Genomic DNA, 21,948 nt, shown 5'->3' with positions numbered 1-21,948 from the left:
CCAACACCATGCAAACACTTAAAAATCACTGCGAGCCTATTTGCTTCAGAAGGAAGTACACACACCCACTTGTTTCCTCGCTGTTATTTTTGAGAACTAAACCTTTCCAGAGCTGTCACAACCGAGGCACTGGAGTAACAGAAACTTCGGCCATTAAGAAGACAAATGTATTCTCCGGGAAATTAAACAAAGAAACAAACCAGATCAAAAAAAAAAAAAAAAAAAGGCACGCAAAATCCTGATCCTGGGAAGCCACCGTCGCGTTCCTCCCGCCCACCGGGGATGCCCCCGGGGCCGGGAACCGCCAGCGGCCGCGCCTCGCTCCCCCCCCGCCACCTCCGGCTCCGGCTCTGGCCCCGGCCCCCCGGCCGCAGCCCCCGCGCCCAGCCGACCCCGCTGGCCAGGGGGCGGGGCGGGGCGGGGGCAGCGGGCGGCTGCCCGGACGGCCTCCGCTCGCCCTCCGGGGGGCGCCGTCTCCTGGGCCGGGGGACCTCCCGCCGCCGCCGCCGCCGCCGCCGCCCGCACGCCCGCCCGCCCGCACGCCCGCCGGGGCTCACCGCCGGCCCCGCGCCCCGCCCGGGCCGGGGGTGCCGCCGTCGGTCGGCGAGGCGAGGCGAGGCGCTCGGCGCAGCGGCCCCGTCCGTGACCTACTTTCCGCCTGGCTCGCCACCCAGCGGCGCACCACTAACCTACTTTCCAGCCAATGGCACCCTCCGCCGGCCCCGCACCGGACGCGCCCGTCCGCCAACGGGCGAGCGGCTCCCCGGCGGTCCCGTCCAATCGGCTAACTGCCGGGCCCTCCCGGAGCGCCAGCCAATCGGCGAGGCGCCTGTGCGCGCTGGTCCCGCCCCTCCCGGGGCGGAGGTGCGAGGGCCCGGATGAGGCGGCGTGGCCGGTGGTGCTGTTGGCCGCGGGGACCCGGAGGGGCGGCGGGAGTGGCTCGCGCTCGTCCCCGGCGCCGCCATTTTCTCCCCTCCTCTCCCCTGCTTTGCCGTCCTGCGCTGTGCGCGGCAGGCGGACAAGGTCGGCGAAATACCGAGCGCCTCCGGGCAGCCTGAATTCAGAGAGTCTGTGAAGCAGGGCCGGCACGCGCAGGGGCGTGCTGCAGGAACATGACCACAGCGTGGCTGGTTTCAAGCGCCAGCACGGTCCCGGTGAGGTTGTACCATCGCTACAGCTTGTTACCGGTGCCACACTGTGACTGAGGCTTCCTGTCCTGTGCTGCCGCGTTACAGGTGTAAACATGTCAAGAAAAGGTGTGTAGACACGTAAAAAAAAAAATGCGTACGGCTGTACGCATGTAAAGAAAACATCGCTGGAGAAGCTCGGCCTGCACTATTACCACATCGCAGTGCAGAAAGGGTTGTGCCACCCCACTGTCACGGAATGTGCGCGCCCCCCGTGACAGGATTAAGGTTTGGTTTCTACTTAATTGGGACTAAACACAGGCACGCAGGAGCCCCATGCTGAACGCGTACCTCCTGCCCCCGTCAGGATAGCCCTGCTCGGTGAACCGCCCTCCAGCAGGACAGTGTAAACGAAATATATTAGCCAGATGAAAATGTTTACCATGAAAGCAAAAGAAGAAAACGCATCTTGTTTCAGCAACCATTTTTCTGCTTTGATTTGCTTTAGCGCACAGAAGTTAGGGAGGTGGAGAAATCTCCTTGACTACTTCTTTTTCACAAGTCTTTGTATTTCCATTGTTGTTTCTACTCACCTGCAGAAATAATCTTCCTTATTCATTCAGCCACATATGGACTGCTTTAATGAGCCCAGTCACTGTTGTAGGGAAGGATGCCAAAAGTAATGATCTTTAGTTATTTCTGTAGGAAAGCAACGTGGCAGGCCATATGTCATATTTCCCAGTAAATGATTGTTTTGAATTGTTTTTATACTGTAGTTTCTATTCGTGAGATATTGAAGGAAATAAGAGCATCTGGTTAATCAGATTCTGGTTTTCAGCATATGATGATTTATACCAATAGTGCAGGGAATTTATAAGTCAATAAGGCATTTTATAGAGAGCTGTTACACCTTTAACATTTTAAGGGTGCAGAGTTTATCACTGAAGAGCTAAGAAATCACAATTTGAAGCTTAATGAGATCTAAGTTCCACTACTATCACCAGGAAAGAGTTTGCATCACCCTTATACCACATGTTTATAAACACAAAAAGCAGATAGAAGGGGTCAAAACTTGAGCACAGGTAGGGTATTTTTTACTTAAAGGGTAATTCTTGAAGAGGCACTTCAAACTGAGATGATACTGCAAATTGTGGAACCTGCTAGGAAGACCAGCTCTGTCGTGTGCACAGATGCTTCTGTTTCAATAGCAGAAGCATTTCCTCATCCAGTCAATCCTGACCTAATCTTCAGAATTTGTTCTGGTTTTAGAGAAGGTAGTAAATTACTCTTTAATCAGAAATGTAGCTGCCTCCTTAGCTATGTAAGCGTGAATGGCTACACCATACTTACACATCAAGAATTTGGACTCATATCTGGCTTCATTTTATGATGTAGAAACAGGAGAAACATCTGTTATGTGGTGGTTTTACTGAAAATTGTGATTATCAATAGGAACAACTAGCCTGTGTTCCAACCTATTGCTTCTCTGTACTCCATTCATGGTTAAATAGTACAGTAGCCACTTTCTTACACTTAGATTTATGACTTTGTATCAAGATTAGGGGGTATGTTCTTCATTAAATACAGCCTACCTAAGGTATAATAAGGTGTATCAGGTGGTTCACTTTAGAATCTGCAATTTTTCATTAATTTTGTTCTAGATATCCACTTACATGCTCAGAAAGGAGTCTGCTTTGCTTTGGTAGTAACCAGCCAAATTATTTCTTTGATGTTTTAGTTGTCTTTTCTCTGAAGCATGGTTTGTGGCCCCAGTTAGAGATACAGGGAGACACATCTCTGAGTCTTTGGAGCATGGGTGTTTTTAATATAGTTTGTTGATATTATTTTACATGTTTATTTTTTAATGTCTTCCAAAGTATGTCCAAGATAAGCTGTGTGTGTTAGCAACAAACTGTGGATCCAGCTGCTGTACTTTTTAAACACCTGCTTTTTGCTTATAGATTTTCTGATATGCAATATTAACTTCCCTGTATTACCCTTCTGTCAAATCTCTTCCTCAATATGAATCTTGGAAATTTACTGTGACATACAAGTTATAATCTTACCTGCAGTAGGAGTATCTATAGCTCATAGAAAGTTTACAAGACTAGAATATCTGAACTTCTTGTTCTGTCTCTATGTTACAAAACCCAGAAAGACTCATATTTGTCACCGTGTTGCACAAAAGCTCATGACATGCTTCAACCCACTTATAAGCTTGGTGCTGTTTGCATACTGATGCAAAAAAAAAACAAAAAAGTCGCAGTGATGTTCTATTTATTATAGTCTGTCACAGTTCATGTGTGGTTGGCTCAAACATACGTAAAACAAAAGTTTTGTCTCAGTGTGCTATTGTTTATTCATTCCTTTCATGGTTCTTCAAATTCTTGAGAAATTACAACACACGAGCCAGGCAAATACTATTTTTTTCTGCTTTTGTTTGTGGAAACACTTACCAATTTGAAGAGTGTATACTTTCTCCTACCACAATATATCCACACTTGAGCATTAAAAATCATAAAACTAAATATAATGCAATAAATGTTGATGTTTCCATGTGTCTGCTTCCTTTTGTACTTTTAAAAACCATTCTTCATCCTTACAATCATTTCAGAAGGTAGAAACTTATTTTAGGGGAAAAAAAAAAAGTTCTGATAAAATCCATAGATTTCAGCCCCAGGGTTTCTAAGAACACCAATTAATATTCTGAGACTCAATAGGAACTCACAAGAGTTGGCAATTCAATATCTGGCAGCATAACAGGAACAGGAAGAAGGATTTAATGAGGAAAATTAGGTTAAGGCTAGAGTGTTAAGAAATTCTGAATACTTCTCTGCAATACTTGTTCAGTCTTTATGGATGGCTCAGGAAGAATAATTTGTGTCTTTATCTGGATCCAAACTTAATGGAGATCAAAACACTTTCAGAGCTATTACTTCATTAAAAATATACAGAATTTAATTAGTATTTCAGAGGATGGAAATATGTCAGAAGTGAAAGAGAGAGAGCAAATTTTAAATATTTTTAAAACATTTTAGTGAATTAAATATTCTAAATTAAAGATCTTAAAGGCTATAGAAATACAGCCTTTTCAAATAACATTTTTTTTTCTTTTCCATCAAGAACTTTTCTTCCTAGTTTTTCTTTCTTTTTTTTTTTTTTTCTTATTTAAATATTTACTAAAGTTTTATTTACCGTTTTTGTTGATAAATAAAATAATCATTCTTGTAGTAATTTTAATTCAATACCATATTCCTTTCTCTCTTTTACAAATTGTGCAAAAATCTGGAGGTAGCTTGTGTAAGATTCTTACAAAATAAAAAATAAATAAATAAATCTAGCAGCAGCTATTTTGTTGATAGAGAATTAAACCAAAGACGCTCTTGAAATTTCTGGCAGCATTTCATCATGCATTGAATACATTAAGACCCAGGATGGCATTTTACTTTCTTTTCATGGGAGAGGATGTTACAGTTGTTTTATGGTCCCTTGGCAGCTGCATCTTTGAATAAAACTAATCTGTTTCTTCCATACTCCTAAGGAAAGCTATAACTTTTATGGCTTTTTTTTTTTTTCTTCATACTTCTTGCATCCTTACAAGAGTGGTGTCAGCTTTGCTTGAACAGTGGTATGAGAAACATAATCTTTCTCTTGGAATACTGGAAAAAATGTTAGGCATTAGTTGCTGCATTTCAGACAGTAGCAGCACTCCACTGTGGTAGAGTAAACCTTCATTTGTACTTGGAATAAAGTTTTGTTCAAGAATAGCAGATTCGTCAAATCTGTAAGCTAAATTTCACAGAGTAGAGACAGCAAGGCAGTACATACACAGCTTTGACTTGAAATGAGGATAAGAATCAATGAGAAAAAAAGCAACAAGAAATCTTCCTGATGATCATAGGAAACTTAAATGAACCTTGACTTGATGGTTTTAAAGGATAAATAAGCAAAACCAGTTGAAGAGAATGGGATAGCTGGAATTGTAAATGTCATTAAAATATTTGAAGTCTTCCTTTTTTTTCTTTTTTTTTTTTTTTTTTTTTAACTAATTAATAGTCACAGACTGTATTAGTTAAGTGTATATAATAACCCCCCTTTTACAGATTGGGTAAACAGACCTAGGCATTAAATGAGTCGGCCAGGGTTACACCCACACACTAAGTCAGATGCAAAGCCACAATTATAAGTGGAGTGCCTCATTGACAGCCTTCTAAAGAGTTTGGTAATCCACTCAGCAACTCTGCTTATTTTCTCATATCGCTTACACAAAAGGTTTTAGCTATTTTCCAGATTCAAGGAAAACTTGTAACACCTATTCTAAAAAGAAGCAGTGAAATACTTAAAGGCTAGGGGCTTGGTTCCATTTTCACTTAGTGCTTAGAAAGCCAATAAAAGCAGAGCACTTAACAATCCATGGTTTTATTAGAAGATGGTGGAATTTGACTCCATTCCTTTAGGATTTCCATATTGACAGGTTGTAATGTGACAATGAGAGAGTGATTATTCTTAGCCTTTGATCTTGTACACGTACTGGACTTTATTCTGACAGTCTTAATTCTTAAGTCAGAACTCACCGTTGATTTCACAGATTCCATTAGGCACTTGGAGAAAGGCCTCTGAGGTTAAGCATGTCACAGGTTGTTACTTCCCCTCAGCATTACAAGTGTTTGTATTCCTGACAGTGTTTTAATGTAATGTGCTTTCAGAGAGAGTAGTGATTAGTTGTAGCCTAGGAACTGTCTTTTAAAGCAAAAAACAATGCAGCTTTTACGAGGAACTGTCTTTTAAAGCAAAAAACAATGCAGCTTTTATGTTCACTGTGATCTTTGATTCCTCCATTATCTACAGATTATGTTAATTAAGTAGTCTATTAATATTACATTGCTACATAATAATGTTAGAGAAACAACTTTTTTGTTGCCACAGAAGATATATGCTATTTTAAAACCAGAACAAAACACTTTCTGAGTCTTACTGGTATTTCAGCCGTAGGTGTGCCTGGTGTGCTGTAAATTGGAAAGCTGGGAGGACTCCATCTTGTTATTAGTTTATGTAGAAAGACAGGAAGTACTTTGGGAAGGTTTCTCTCTTGTTCTGATTTCCAGGAGTTACTAAGCCAAACACATGAATCACAAAGCAGACTAGGAGGGAGTTTCTGAGTGTGGCATGAAAACAACAACTGCATTTTAAAGACTGAAAAGTCAAACAATTTGTTACCTCTGTTCTGCTTCAGATTTTTCATGGAGAATAGAAACCCTGGTAATACATGACAACGCAAAGTCTTAGTGCATGAAATGTGAAGTTTATATAAGAGATACTACCTTACTCATCAGCTGCTCTATTTTAAGCCTTGCTCGACATAGGGACTTTCGTTTTGTGATCTATTTGGACAGCAGCTGGCACATTAGAATTGCACAGTAGCTGGCATCTTTATAGTCTAAAGGATACTCAACATAATCCTGTAACATCTATTCTCACAGTTGTGTTCAGTCACTCATATTCCATCTTGGTGTGTTGTCTTTTCTCACATATATTTTCTCTCCATTTGATGTTAAAATAAAGGTCAGCGTATCATCAACATTAACATTAGTCCTTAGTAATATTTTGCTATGATGTGATCTATATATCTATATACACAACATATGCCATAAAATTGATGTGACATTTCAGTGCCTGAAAAAGGCAACAAAAATGAATGCATAGTAACATATGTTGGGGATAAATTCCAGTGACTAGCACAAATAACAGAGAACACTGTATATGTTAATTCTATACAAAAACAATTTACATAGATCATTTTGATCTACTTAGAAATATTTACATTGCATAAATACGAAATGGATGCCAGACTGTAACCTAATTCCAGAATCTAGCAATTGCAGAAGTAGCTTGCAAATTTCCATAAAATTCTAGAACTTCATCTATCCATTCATATAGATGGAAGTAAGTCTTTCTGTATGTTAAATTCCAATCATCTCTAAAAAAATGGCAAGCAGTGATGACAGAGGCTAAAGATACCTGTTCCCAAAGATGCTTCAGAAAAAGATTGATGAGAAGAATAAAATACGGGTACTGCCTGGGTATGGCACGCTTTGGACCCTTGTACAAAATTTGAAACTAATGAAATTTGGGGTACTCTGCATATTCATTTATGACTTTTATTACTTCCATTTCTTTGCTTCAATGTGTGGGAAGATGTCTATATGTATTTTATAGGTTTGCATCATCTTCAGGTATCCTACAGACTGGTGCTTGGACCAGAGATTAAGAAGCAACACATGAGATTACAGGGGACTCTAACAACTTAATGACAGGCCAACTTGCAACACCCAACAAAATAAAATCCTATATGGAGATTTCTTCACATGCATGTACTCCTACTGCAGGTCATCTGGGTCAGAGAGCTGAACCAAGATGAGCCTGCCTCTTTGTCAAAGTTGGTAAGGTACATAGAATTCTTCCTCTTACGAAGAGAAATTCTGTCCTAAAAGTATTCTCTGACTTTTCTTTTTGGAGAATAATAATTATTTTAGGTATCTGCTTTTGTACTGTTATTTTCAACTTGATCTTTTAATTAATTGAAACTTCAAGTTGCAAGTCGCAGATTAGGGAAGCCAATTATTTTGAATTTCCTTGGGTTTGCTCCCATAATACTTATGTTGTGTCACAATTATGTTGATGGTATAAAGTAGCATACAGTTTTTCCTACATAACTCTTTTAATTTTGTCTTGGAAAATGCTACGCCTGTCATAAATACGACCTACAACATCCATAGTATAATTTTATTTAAATACAGTATAACTGCTCTAAGTAAAGTTTCAGCAGGCTCTTTTTACTTCAGTTTTAGTGACTATTCCCTAAAATATTGTTTATGCTTTAATATCAGCAGTTGGTTACATAACTTCAGAATCTTTCTGAAAAAAATAACGGAGTGTATACTGCATGTATAAATGCCAAGCATGAAATGATTAGTAAGGGTGGATAAATATACTCATGACAGCATACACTTTGCCAAAATCATGAATTGAATGTCTGCTTTTTACAGATCTGATCTACATTTCATTAAGTCATTTGATAGACTCTCTTAAGTGATCTTTGGATCAGGTATTTGAATGAAAAAAGAAAACGTTCTTCTGCGTTTGTTTTTATTTTCCAGGTTTATATGTGTTGTGTTGTGAACTGGATGCAAAGCTATTTTTCACAGTATCTGTAAGTACACAGATCAAGTTATTAGTGAATAATGAAATGCAGTCCACAAAAGGGCTTAAATATTGCCAGTGTTCTTAGCTTGTCAATGCACTCCTTTTATGATTTAGTAGTACATTCCTATTTACTGAGAAAATATTCATTAACCATGCTAAAAGTTACAGAACAATCTCACAGAAGGAGAGTATAAGAGATCTACCACAGACTCATGAAGTTACTTCAGACTAAATCCTTATTTTTTTTAAAGGGAATTATTTACTTAAACATTTCTAGATCTGGGTCTTTGACCTTTTGTTTATTTTTAATTAAATGTGGATAATATTATTTTACTTTGGGTATTGATTCAAAGCATTTTTAAAATATTTTTAGTCTCTTTAGGTTCTCCACTAAAATACAGGATAAAAATACAAATCATTGTCATGCCTTTTTTTTTTTTTTTTTTGCCATGGTTCTTTTGTGGTACACCTAATTCTTTTTTCATGCTATTGTTTTTTCCTTGTGGTATTCGATGTCAGCTTGAAGTTCAGAGGATAAAAGGCTAAAGTGCCACAAATAAGCATTTAAGATAATCAGAAATTATATCAATTAGCTGATGTAAAATTTCTGCCACTAATGAAAAAAACGGACTTCTATATTTTAACGTCTCTGCAAACATTTCTGCATATTGCACTTGGTATTTCTCATGAATATTGAATTAGTGAGCTCCCAAATACTACTCAAAATACCTTACATCACACACAAAATGGAAATATGAACTGCAGCCAATATTCACTTGGAATACTAGAAATGCATTCTGCTATAAATTATGTCTTATGAAACCCTGTGGAGTCCATTTGGATTTTGTAATAAACCATATTTTTGTGTAATATTTCTGAGATATTACTAGTATTACAGTAATTAGTATAGTGCAGTAGTAGCTCTCATTAGGAGTGGGTTCTAGTACGCCAGACACCAGCAAAATAGACAGAGTCAGTATTTTTGAAAATGTTTAAACAGCATAGAAACCTTTCCAATTTCAAAAATAATTTAGGCACTTAGAAAACACTATTTTATTGAAAGCCTATAGTGCATAGGATTTTATTTGTAGAACTCATTTGAAGAATGTAACAATGGGATTTCTTCAGATTTTATCCTGGTTCCTCATTAAAATGTAACAGTTTATGTATAGACTTTGGAGATTTCAATGGACATAATAATGAAATTCAGAATAGTTAATGTAGTTTAAATGTATCCTTAACTAAACGTTTGCTCCAAAACTGAAGATTTAAGCAAGATGAACAAGAAGTTGCTAGAAAGCATTGTCTAAGCAGTATCTTCATTTTCATTCCTAAATTTAAAATGATGGTAAATGGGGAAAACAGATGGTTGTATGGTGAAGCAGCAGGTCATTCCCTGTTTCTCAGGAAAAGTGTATTTCATTAATTCAGGTAACACCATCCATCTCTTTGGTTTTGGCACACAGTTGGTCCCAATCATAACATGTTTTGTCTGGGACTCCCAGCCTCTTGTCTAAAGCACTTTTTTTTTTTTTTTTTTTTTTTTTTTCCAAGTATAACTACCAGTAGAATTGTATTGAAATGATATTTCAACTATTTACAGCCCTGGTCATTATAGTCATGCCAACAGAAATCTGCAATATATTCATTGACCTAAAGGTCTATGTGTTTATTCTGTAGAAAACAGAAAGGCAAATGGACAAAGAAGACATGAAAATAATGTTTATCATAAAAGCCTGCAAAATCAGTCGATCATTCTTTTCTTGTCCCTGAGAAAGTAAAGATGACATATCTTACATCTTATAATGAATCCTAAGGACCTAAAGAAAATTAAGGGCAAAAAAGGTTTTCCTTAAGGCTGTTAAGCCTTGTGGATCCACATACCTCCACTGCATGATTTTAAAGTCTATATACAAGTCTCTGCTGAGCCCACATTAAGAAATGTGGTATTGCCATTTGGATCATCTAGGCATGAAATTTACTGTGCTTCAGGAGAAATATTTCTGCTTTGGAAGTGATTTTGGCCTTCGTGAAGTCAGGAGGAGAACTGAAAGAGAGTTCTAATAGTTAAAAGTGAAGAAGAAAAGCAAGGAAGGAGGGGTTTGGATCAGTTTGTCTAATGGTGTTAAGGTTTTGAGAGTGAGAGAGTATCTGTTTGGTCACTTTGGGTAAGGTTAGCACTGATCATGCAGACACATTTTGTCTTTTTTGAACCACAGCATTTAACCAGACGTATTACTGGGAAAAATAAAAAATAAAAAAAAATTCTACTGCTGTTGGGCATAGTTTTCTTATTACGGCAAAGAAGATATATTTTCCTTTTTTTCCAAGGTGTCTCTTTTAAAGGATGTCTATGTTTAAGGACTGTAATTGTGGCTGCATAAACAATGTTTTGTGGGTTTGGCTGTTGGCCTGTCACTGAGAAAGCAGTTAAATACACGCATGCCTTATCATTACAAGGCAAATAGTTTGGCCAATAAATAATCATTGATTGTCTTAAATATTTCTGTGTCTGTTTAAGCTGGGGGGTTTCTCCTGATGACAAGAAAACATTCTCGATGATGCTAATCCAAGATAACTCAGATGTCACATCAGTTGCATAATCTCCATAACTATAATCATATTCTAAGTCTAATTTTCTGTCTTTCAACACCTCTGTTAGTTTGATGTTGGTCTCTAACTAGCTCTATATTTCCATGGTTACTAGTAGTCAGTCACAATGGTTCTGTTAACCCCCAAAGGCAGAGCGATTATATCTTTTTTGCTGTAAGAAGCACAGAATTAACAAATTGAACTATATATAAATTAAACTATTGTTTTTAACACTACAATATAGACTTCAAAAGTTAATTTTCAGTAACTCAGAAAGCACTTAAGTCTTTTGCAACCATTACAACTATGTCATATTTTTTGTAATGATGAGTTTCTGTTCAAGAACCCGGAGGGTCTTTTTTCTTTCCTTTTTAATATTGATTTAAATTTGCAATAGATTTGGAAGGCAGTGTATTTAAACCAAACAATTCAGGTTTAGACCTATCCTGTAATCAAGTAGTCACAAGCAAGCATTACTTATTAGTATGTATACTATTGTTCATTTATAAAGATATGAAAAATGGAAATAAGTAGCATGCCTACTTGCCAGAGAATACCTATGTAGACACATCAAAATCAGACTAGAAATTTCAGATCTCAAAATGCTGTATGTCTTTCTTACAAAAGACTGACTGGAAGTCCTTTTCTGACTTTCACATCTCATCTCTGGTCAAAACCTGGATTCTTCCCAATAAATTAAGTGCAGAGAATTGCATCTTCTGTGAGTGAATCAGAGGTGTTATATACCCTTAATAGGAGAGCACAGCTGGAAGGAGCAGTGTTTTTCTGGGAAGTTTTCTTCAGGTAAGACTAAAACAGTTGTGTTTTGTTTTGTTTTGCTTTGTGTGTGTGTATGTGTTTTTTTTTTTTAATTAAAAATAAAATAAAATACTTATGTAGCCATCAATTATATTATCTAGTGGTGAAGAACTCTGTATCAAGGAGAGGTTTCTGGATCTTCTCTGGACAGAGCAGTTAGTGAGTAGCTGAGGGCAGAGAAGCAAGATGAAATGACAAAAGAAAACCAGATAAATGTTTAGTAGGAAGAAAACATCTTGTGTGCTAAAAAGGTTTTGTACAGTGTATGGTGGGTCTGTCTGAGCTGGAGTCACCTTTTCCCTGCAGCAGCCCACACAGTGCTGTGCTCTGCACTCGTAACTGGAACAGCACTGATATCACGCAAGTGTTGTGTCTATTGCTGCATAGTGCTGGCACAGCATCAGGACTCTTTCCAAGCCCCCAAGAGCCAGCAGGCTGAGGGTGGGCAAGTGATGGGGAGGGGACATTGCCAGGACAGCTGACCTAAACCGACCAAAGGGATATTCCATAACACCTGATGTCACACTCAGCAATAAAAAGGGGGCTCTTGTGGGCTAGGGGGCTGTTCCTCCTGAACAACCACTACGCGTTTTGAGGCCCTGCTTCCCAGGACGTGGCCACACATTGCTCGTTGATGGGAAGTAGAGAATAATTTTTTTTTCCCTCACTCTGTGCTTCCATGCGGACTTATTGTTTCTTTTGTTTCTTTTTCTCCCCATTCCCTTTCCCTTTAATTAAAGCTTTCTCATCTCAAACCTTGAGTTCTCTGTGTTGTATTTTCTCCTCCTTCCTCTTTGAGGGGAGTGAGAGAGCAGTTGTGGTGGAGTTCAGCTGCCCACCTGAGTAAAATCACCACACAGTGAAGCACTGACTGGAATTGCAGAAGTTGACCCTGTTAAGTAGTGGAGCAAACCTCTGTTAGGGAAAAAGAGTGACACTTTATTGTCAAATATACAGAGTTATTTCAACAAAACATGCAGCAAAGGCAGTAGAATCATCCTAACTGAGGAGGGGAAGACTTCCCCTTTCCTTTCTTTTGGGAGCTTTTGTTTTAGTTGCAGATATTAAAATTGCTGAATCACCAAATCAATAGAGGCACAAGCTGCTTCTGTGGTCATCATATCAAAGCATGAAACAATTAGTTGTTTCAATAGGAAAGCTGTAGGAGAAGGGAATATATTGATGGGTGAAATGGACCAAAAAGGAAGTATCATATGGTAATCTATCCATTTAAAAGTTAGGCAATGACACAACAATGACACAACATTCTTTACTTCAAAGTATATTTGAATGTCAATGGAGTTCAGTGTTCATAGTATCACAGTGGGATGTGTGGGGACACTAGTTAGATTCAAATATGGTGTATGAAAAGTGACATTTGTATAGTTATATAACGTATCTAAACAATTCTGAGCAGAAACATTGTCCAAGTACACATATGAAGAATTACTAAAAAATGGAATAACAAAACTCATCATAACAGATTAAATTAAACTTCAAATTTTTAACCTACCTAAGTAGCAGATATCTGAACATGTAGTTGTCTCCCAAAACTGTTTCTCATGACCTAAGAATTTATAGAAGTTACACAGAGATCTGAATAGATCTTAGATATGAATAAGCGATAAAAGTATATATTTAGGAAATATAAAATAAAGCATTAATGCTTATCTTTCTGCAAATAAAGTAATAGCAAAAATAGAATTGCAGCTTACTTTTGTTGCACAATGATATGATTGTTTCTCTTGTGTTTAGAAAGATCCTTTTCTATCCATAAATACTTGATGAGTGACAGGTCAGAATCCAGAGAAGTTATTGCAGCACAGTTCAGTGTCCTGCAACATCCATCGAACCGGTCTATGCTGAATCTGGCTATTTTGTTGTTGCTGTGCTGAGATACTCTGTAATCTCATGCATATGCTGAATCGAACAGGAGGGGGCAGAACTGCATCAGTGTAGTCACTTGCATGTAACTTACAGGCATCTATATTGTGTGGTTAATGAAAATAAGTGTAAAACTGATGTCTGCAAAAGATTTGGTGATAATAATAGTTTAACGTTCACCTAAAATCAATTACTCAAATATTCAGAAACTACTGGGCCTGTTCAGCCTGGAAAAGAGGAGGCTGAGGGGGGACCTCATTGTGGTCTACAACTTCCTCGCAAGGCTGCATGGAGAGGCAGGTGACCTATTCTCTGTAAACATCAGTGATAGGACCCACGGGAATGGTGTCAAGCTGAGGCAGGGGAAATTTAGGCTGAACATCAGGAAGAAGTTCTTCACCGAAGGGGTGGTCACACACTGGAACAGGCTCCCCAGGGACGTAGTCACTGCACCAAGCCTGTCTGGATTTAAAAAGTGATTGGACTGTGCCCTTAGTCACATGGTCTAAACTTTTGGGCAGACCTGTGTGGTGACAGGAGGTGGACTTGATGATCCTTATGGGTCCCTTCCAACTCGGGATATTCTATGATTCTATGATTCTGTGATTCTACTCATGTATTTTCTGCATGGATCTTGCATTGCTGCTATGCAATTAATGAACACTTTGGAAGGAAATGCTTTCTGAGTTTTAATAACACAGGTAGAGGAACTCAAGCATTTAACTAGATTATTCAGTGTATGCTTGAAACACAGTTGTCATTTTCACTGCTGAAGTTAACTTTGTGTCTAGTTTATTTATTTATTAATTACTTCTAAAGGTGGCCTGCTTCTCTTCAGTTTCTAAGGCATTTAGTTTAGTAGTTGTTTTTTGGTTTGGTTTGGTTTTGCCTTCTCAGGTTTAAAATAAAATGTTTTAAACTGAAGCACATATTTTTATCAATTTAGTAAAATATTAGCTCTGTTAGCTATAAAACAAATTAAAATCACTATTTGTCTTGACAACTTTATTGGAATGGAATGCCACAGTTTTTATTTCCTGCATGGATTCTGATTTAAAGGCCATTCATTGAGAGTGATTTCATTCAGTCATTGTATTTTGGGTAAACTGGGCTGTTGTGGTGAGGTTTTTTTCAGAGCAAAAGCTGAGCTTCTTCCCAAAGAGTTTGCAGCTGGAGTAAAGAGAAGGACCAACAATCACAGAGCAGGCCTGGGGGGTAGGGGAATGTGTGGGTGAAGGACAAACAGAGGAGACTGAGATTCACTGTTTGCTTTGATACTTTATTATTGTTTCTTTCTTTATTATTGTAGGCTCTTCTTAGCAATGGGGTCTAATGTTTTCATTGATATTGTTGATATTTGATTTTTTTTTCCCAGTAATTTAATTGAAACATATAATCAAAGAATATTTATGCTCCAGTAAAAAATATTCATGTTAACGGTAAGTAGCTTCTGATGTAATAAACCTTATTTTATAAAAAATCTGCAACTATTGTTTTTAAGTCTTTTGGAAACTTTAAAAAAATGGTAGGAGTGTGGTTAGGTAAGATCTTGAGGTCTGCAGAGTAACATAGTTGGCTTAATTTATCATCAAACTGAAATAACTGAAACTGTCATCTTATTCAGTCTGGAGGTGGGGTAGGCAGAAGGATTCTAGAGATATTTAAACAACTAACATTAAAAGCAAAATGACCTTTTGGAGACTAATAATATTCTGCTGTGTTGCAGAAGTGATATTTTAGGCAATATATGTAGTCAATACTGACCTCTGTCTACACTAAGAGAATTATTTATTTTTTGTTTGAAATTGTATGTCAGGAATGCGATCTTTGATGTGGAACTTGCTTTGCAGGTCGTATAAGGTCTGTCTGAACCTAACAGCTGCCTCTTCAACAAGTTGGAAGAAAGTTTGTTTAATCAGAATTTCTGTTCTAAAAACCTTGTCGGTGCAGATCCTTGTGTCTCACATTTTTGAACCAGTTTATGTCAAATATATGGGCAATATTGACTGCTTTGCTGTTTTACTAGACAAAATTTACTAAGTTAGAATGATATGACTGCCATAATTCCTTCCAGTTATTATGTTTTTCAATAGAAATAAAAATATTGCTAACATTGTGACTTATATCCTTCTAATAGCAAATTACTTTTTAGGGACTCTGTGTTAATCTCTGCTCTTGAGATTCATACAATAAGGATGGCTGACAAAGTCCAAGAACTAAGGGTATTTTTTTCTGAAATTAAAAAAATAATAATGGATGAATTGGTTAAATGCAAGCCTAGATTACAAAGAATGAAAGAAAAGAACCTTCACAAATTGTGGCACAGAATTCAAAACTGATTCAGTTGTACAGTGTTTTGATATGAGTCCCATTACAATACATATGAATCTGTGAGATGCGAACCCAGCCCCTATATGATGTGAAACAAATAAGATCCTTAATATACTGCAGGCACAGAACCAAATTTTCCTGTAGAACTGTGCAACAGGATCCAGCTGATCACTTCAACAGTGTTATTATGTGGGAAGACAAATCTTGAAAACTGTGTAAACTGATGGAATTTGTTTTCCTGCAAGTGCAAGCCAAACATTTTGAAAGGGCATATTCTTTTGGTCCGCAAGATATGTCATTTGTGACTCAAACCTGAGAATTCTTATGCAAACGTTGATTTTTACTTCACATCACATTAGCAAAAGCATCCAGCTAAAGTTTAAAAACACTTCTAATATCAACTCTGTTCTTTGGCAAATTGACCTGTCAAAACTTCCAGCTTCCTATTTTACAATGGGGAGTTGCATTCTGAAGGCCAAAATAGCACTGTACTAAAACCTGTATGCATGGATCCAAATAAATATAGCATCTTGAGCTAATTTATAGTTTTAAATGCTAATAAACACAAGGTTTATTCATCAGTGTAAACTTGCTGCATAATTCAGATGAACAGATAAAGCTGTGGCTGTAATTCTCTGAAAACAATTTTGAGAATTGAATCTGATACATTTTCAAAATCCTTTTCTTGTACAGACTTAATACAGTAATTGTTTATTTGTTGTGTATTCACTGCAAAGGTCTTCAAAGGTTTAGATACAAAGTGTACTATTAAAGCTTTTGGAGTAAAAAAACTTGCTAATACTAATGCTAACAAAAGCCAAAAGCTTATGCATATGGTTTAGTCACATTCATTCAATGCTCTTGATACTAGTATAATATTGGTTCCTTTTTCAGTAATGTGTGGTTGCATGGAAGAAAGTAAAACATACCATAACTGGCAATTATGAAGGTTTGCATTTTCCCCTTCAATTAAAATAGTTTATTTTGCAAGTCATTTATATAGTGAAAGAGTACATACTTAGATTTACAAAAATGGTGGTTTCCTATCAGGAATTCTGTATTGAATAATTACAGAATAACGATTTCTGCTCAGTTTTCTCTGCTTCCAGAATCTTAGTCTGCTTACTTATTAGGTGCCAGAAGTTTCTTAAGTGACTATACAGTTATTACTCAATATTTTCTTATGATAGATGTGATTGATATTATCAGAATGATAGTAAGAAGGTGAGTTGAGCAAATCTTTAACAAGCTGGAGGAATTGGATGGCTCCTTAAGAACTGGGGATTTTTTTAGAGGAATAAGATCATTCTTGCCCTCACTGGACTTCATGTAGCCTCAGAATGATGAAAGTACCTTTTCCATTACTAGCTTTCTTACCTATCTTCTTAATCTTAGAAATTCTGTGACAGTAAAAAGTACTCATTATCTCAGACAAGATGGTCGTTATTCCTACCCTGTTTCAGCAAAAGCAGATTTTCTTTCTTCAGAGAAAATTACAAGTCATGCTCTTTACTGTTTAGCTTTCCTCCTCCAGCCTGACTGTAATGTTAGTTGCATAGTAAATAAAGATATCCCTATGTATTTTTTTTTCTTTTTGGTTTCTGACTTATAGTTCAAAATGTTTTAATATAAACTGTAAATGAATGAATAATGTTTGAAGCCATGAATAATTATGGTTGATTTATTCAACTTACTTTTGCCTCTAATCTGGCATACTTTTATTACCTGTATGGAATTTCAAACCATATGAATTGCCTCGAGCATTTCCTCTCATGTTCTCTTTCTCTGTCAGATAGATTGCCATATAACCTAATGAACTTTATAGCAATTAGCTTGCTGAGACCCTGTTTCTTTTACAATTCCCAAGATTTGTACTACAATGACTTCTATAATTCATTGGTCTCTCCACCAGAGCAAAAACTTCATTACTAGCAACAATTGATGGCCCAGCCAATTTTCAGTAACTTCTTCAAATTAACTTATCCTGGAAATGCTTCTTAAATAAATTGAAATTGCAGGGTTTATTCGTGAATACAGCAATTTCACTTTGTACTGCATTAAACCAAATACAAGCTATACTAACAGTGGATTTTTCTTGAATTTATATCACCGATTTCTCAAGTGTTGATTTAAAGACATGATAGAATATGGGTTAGTCCTTAGTCATAGGAAAATGTCAATTATTCTTGTGAAAGTTGCAAATATTTCTATAATAGGACTCTCTGTACATGCATGTTGAAAACTAGTAATGTCCCTGCTAATAAAATTGCATCTCCCTGTTCTAGAGCTTCTTGCATTTTCAAGAAAGATCAGTAATTTGTCTACATATTTCTGCTATTTCTATAAGCAATAATTTGTTCCCTTGAGGGTATAAAACATATTAGTTTTATTCTGTATCTAGACAAAGAATATAAATCTACTATACCTAAAGAAGTTTTATCTAAGTGCTTTTTTTCTGGCTGGCAAGCTGGCTTTTACTTGAGTTAAACATTTGAAGCTGTGCAATCCATGTAATTTCATACTTTACTTCAAGTCTTATGTATCTTCTTTCTTTTTGACATAACATGGGAATTAATTTTCATCTTACTTGTGCAATACACATACTATTCAGATGCCAAACTCATGTTTTCATAAGTGTCCCTTTGAATGCATTGAATTCAGCAGTTTTTACAAGTTTCATTGAGGTTTATTTATAGTTCCATCAGAAGAATATCATTTTCTCTGTAAAACTACATCATAGTGTTCATTATATTTATCCTCTTGGATTCTTTGTTGGTAGACTCCAACCCTCAGTAGAACATGGCAAGCAGATGTGTTCTTGGGCTGTATAGGGTACTGCTGACTTCTTGTAGTCACCACTCAGTCTTGCCTTATAAAAGGCAAGGTGCAAGATGCCCTGTTCAGCTTCTTACTTTCTAAGGGTTTAAATGAACTGGAAAATCCTTAGGTTCTTGGAATATCATCTTCAGTTATCCTTTGTGCATGACTATCTGTAATTTTTGCTCCTGAAGTATCTTCTCACACAATTTTTACTCAGCCACACCTTCTGTCAGTTTAAGAATATGTTTATTCTTTAAATAGTGGTAAGTGGAATTTTCATTTTTGCTTCCCAATTTGGCATCGCTTTCAGCTTGTGACAGAATTCCTGGTGTCCATTTTTGAGTGGTAAGTTGCTTAGAGATTTGTTGTTTTACAGAAGTCTCCATTTCATGTATGTTCATGAACAAATACAATGTTTTTGTAGAGAAATACTGTGATATTGGATACTATGATTTTTGGTTTTTGAAATAAAGGCAAACAATTACGTCCAACTGGCAATTCTTTACCAGCTGACAAAATAAAATAAAATAAAATAAAATACAATACAATAAAATAAAATAAAATACAATACAATAAAATAAAATAAAATAAAATAAAATAAAATAAAATAAAATAAAATAAAATAAAATAAAATAAAATGTGTGTGTACTCTCCTCTGTTTGGTAGTACTTTCACATTTCTGGGCAAGTCCATCAGATTCTGCTGTACCATAGTTTATGAATAGGATGAGCTGTCAATCTAAAATGGACCAATTCTGTTAAGATGCACTCTCTACAATTGGTGGAATAAAAGGTGAAGTTCATGTTGGTCAATTCTACTTTGACATTCTTTCTTCTGCTGTTGCTTCAGCATCATAGGGATATTGCATGGAACGAGAGAATAAAATAGCTAATGACAAAGTGAACTTTGTGTGAGATAAATGAAAGTTAATATGAAGAATGTTGCCTTAAGTGAGATATTCCTGTGTTAGGGAAAAGGATTGGCAACTTGAATAATCCTGTTGTTTATTCACTGAAGGAGTAACTTTTAAAACTTTTAAAACTTTTTGGTTTTAGTCTGGTTATTTCTGTGATTAGTATTTATGCTATCTGTTTACTAGCAGTATGTCTTATTTTGGCCTCTGTCCACCTGAATACTGGCTAGTTATTTTGGCTTTCAAAGGTGCATCAATGCTAAAATCTATCTGCAATTGGTGCTATAACATTGTATATTAATCTGTCTTGTGCTGAATCATTTTTTCTGTCTTCATTTCCTTTTGGTCTTCTCATTTCTGTACTTTTAAATTACAGTGATTAACTTTTTCAATTTCCTTTCTTTGTGATTGAAACTACCCATTGGTGTCTGTGTGTGCATGTATTTGTATATGTACACGCTGCATTTAGTGGGGAAAAAAATTATAGTATTAGAAACTGTGAATCATACAGTTAATATTTACTCTAAAATCTGAGTATACTATTGAAGGCACTGAAGAGTAGAAAAGCTGGAACTCAGTTATATATACTATACAATATATAACCCATTTATCCTATAAATAGGAAATATGTTTTATCAATTAAATTTTTTTGATAAAGAAAAGTAATTTCATTAATTTTATGAATAATTTTTTGTCTGGGTAGCCTAACATTATTATTCCAACTGATGCCTATTTTTAAGAAAGCCAAATATGAGCATTTTATGACTTTCCTGTTGTATGGATGCAGGGTTCCAAACCACTGAAGATGTTTCCATGTCTCCAATTTTACGTATTCACACATGGATTGAAAATGGATAGCCTGATGTGCTTTTTGATATTTTTTATTAAACGAAAAAGAAAAAGAAAAAAAGATAAAAAGATTATTCTTATTTCCATAGTAACTTTTATATATGATCTTGAAATACTTTTTTTCTGCCTGTGACAGTCAGAATAACATGAATTATTTTTAACCATTCGGGATTGGCCAAGTCTTTTATTCTGAGGTTTAGAGGGAAACCTTTGTTTACTTTTAATAGTTTCTGAATGTGACTTATGTGAAACTTTGTCATGCTGAAGTATCTGTTTGCATTTACAATTTTTAAAGATTTCATATATATAAATATTTAATATATATATTATATATAAAAATATTTTATCTATTTATATATTGAATAAAAGCTTATGCTTTGCATTTGTGAAAGCAGAAGTTTTCTAGTCGGCTTATATATGTGACTACCATCAGATGTATTCTTTTTAAAGGCAGAAAATTTGCCAAGTCTAGAACTATATATTTCATCCTGTGATACCACTACCACATATATATTGATTACTGCCACAAAACAAACAAACAAACAAACAAACAAGTCAGATCTTCACTATTGGAACACACGTTTGAGATTAATTATAGTTACTGAAAAAATATTGACTTGAAATTGTTTTAAAGAATTTCTCTAGAAATGTATTATTCCAGATATTTTTACTGAAAGTTAAAAATAAGAATTGTAATAAATCATCTGGGCTTTGCCACCATAATGATTTAAAGATCAAAGCCGAATTTCCTTAAGTGGTATATTCTTTATTGCAGCGCTGGATGCACGGGGGATCCTTCTGCCTATCATGCATGTTTGAAGTGACAAACTATCTCGTATTTATATAGCGAAACAATGAATATTCAATTAGCACCTATACATATTCATTATCCAACCCCGCCTACCCTCGCTTCGTATGCTAATCAGGTTATCAGTCCTTGCGCTTGCGCAAAGCCTTCCAAGAATTGTGGGCCAGGGTCTCCAGGATGTGGGCAGTGGTCTTTGGGAGGAAGGCCGCAGGTCTTCCTCGTAATGCACTTTCTTAATCAGTTGTTTTCCAGGCTGTAAAAATGCTGAGTTGTCTTTCGGTTTAACTGGGGGTCGGCGGATAACAGGATGTCTCAGTTAACAAGACATAACAGACAGTTGACTCAAGTTATCTCAAGTCTTAGCCTGACTGAGTGTTAACGGATAAAGGGGTGTTTTCAAATGACAAAATGCTTAAACGTAACAGAAGGTCTACAGATAACAAGATGTTGTTTACTTTGTCCTTGCTAACTTTTAATCACAAGTTCTATTCTATCCTAAAGTAAGTTTATACAATATCAAACCACAAGCTTTATTCTATCCTAAAGTGAGTTTATACTATATCATTCCCCCCTTTTCTGGAAAATCTAGTAAATTCTTTTAC

General features: G+C 36.5%; 1 protein-coding gene across 14 annotated transcripts in view; it reads right to left on the bottom strand.

The window, feature by feature from the left end:
- Positions 1–708, bottom strand: part of BMAL1 (basic helix-loop-helix ARNT like 1) — a 47,447-nt gene extending 46,739 nt beyond the window's left edge. For 5 of the 14 annotated variants that reach the window (XM_082761182.1, XM_082761177.1, XM_082761169.1 and 2 more), the window contains exon 1: positions 558–676. The gene's annotated coding sequence lies outside the window, so the exon portion shown is untranslated. The other 9 variants (XM_082761179.1, XM_082761170.1, XM_082761175.1 and 6 more) reach the window with 6 other exon arrangements.
- Positions 709–21,948: the final 21,240 nt, after the last annotated feature.

Source organism: Aythya marila (assembly GCF_965140915.1).
Source record: "Aythya marila genome assembly, chromosome: 5".
In the NCBI taxonomy this organism is placed as follows: Eukaryota; Metazoa; Chordata; class Aves; order Anseriformes; family Anatidae; genus Aythya; species Aythya marila.
The sequence above is the reverse complement of the archived record's forward strand: the minus strand, read 5'-3'. Positions and strand labels throughout refer to the sequence as shown.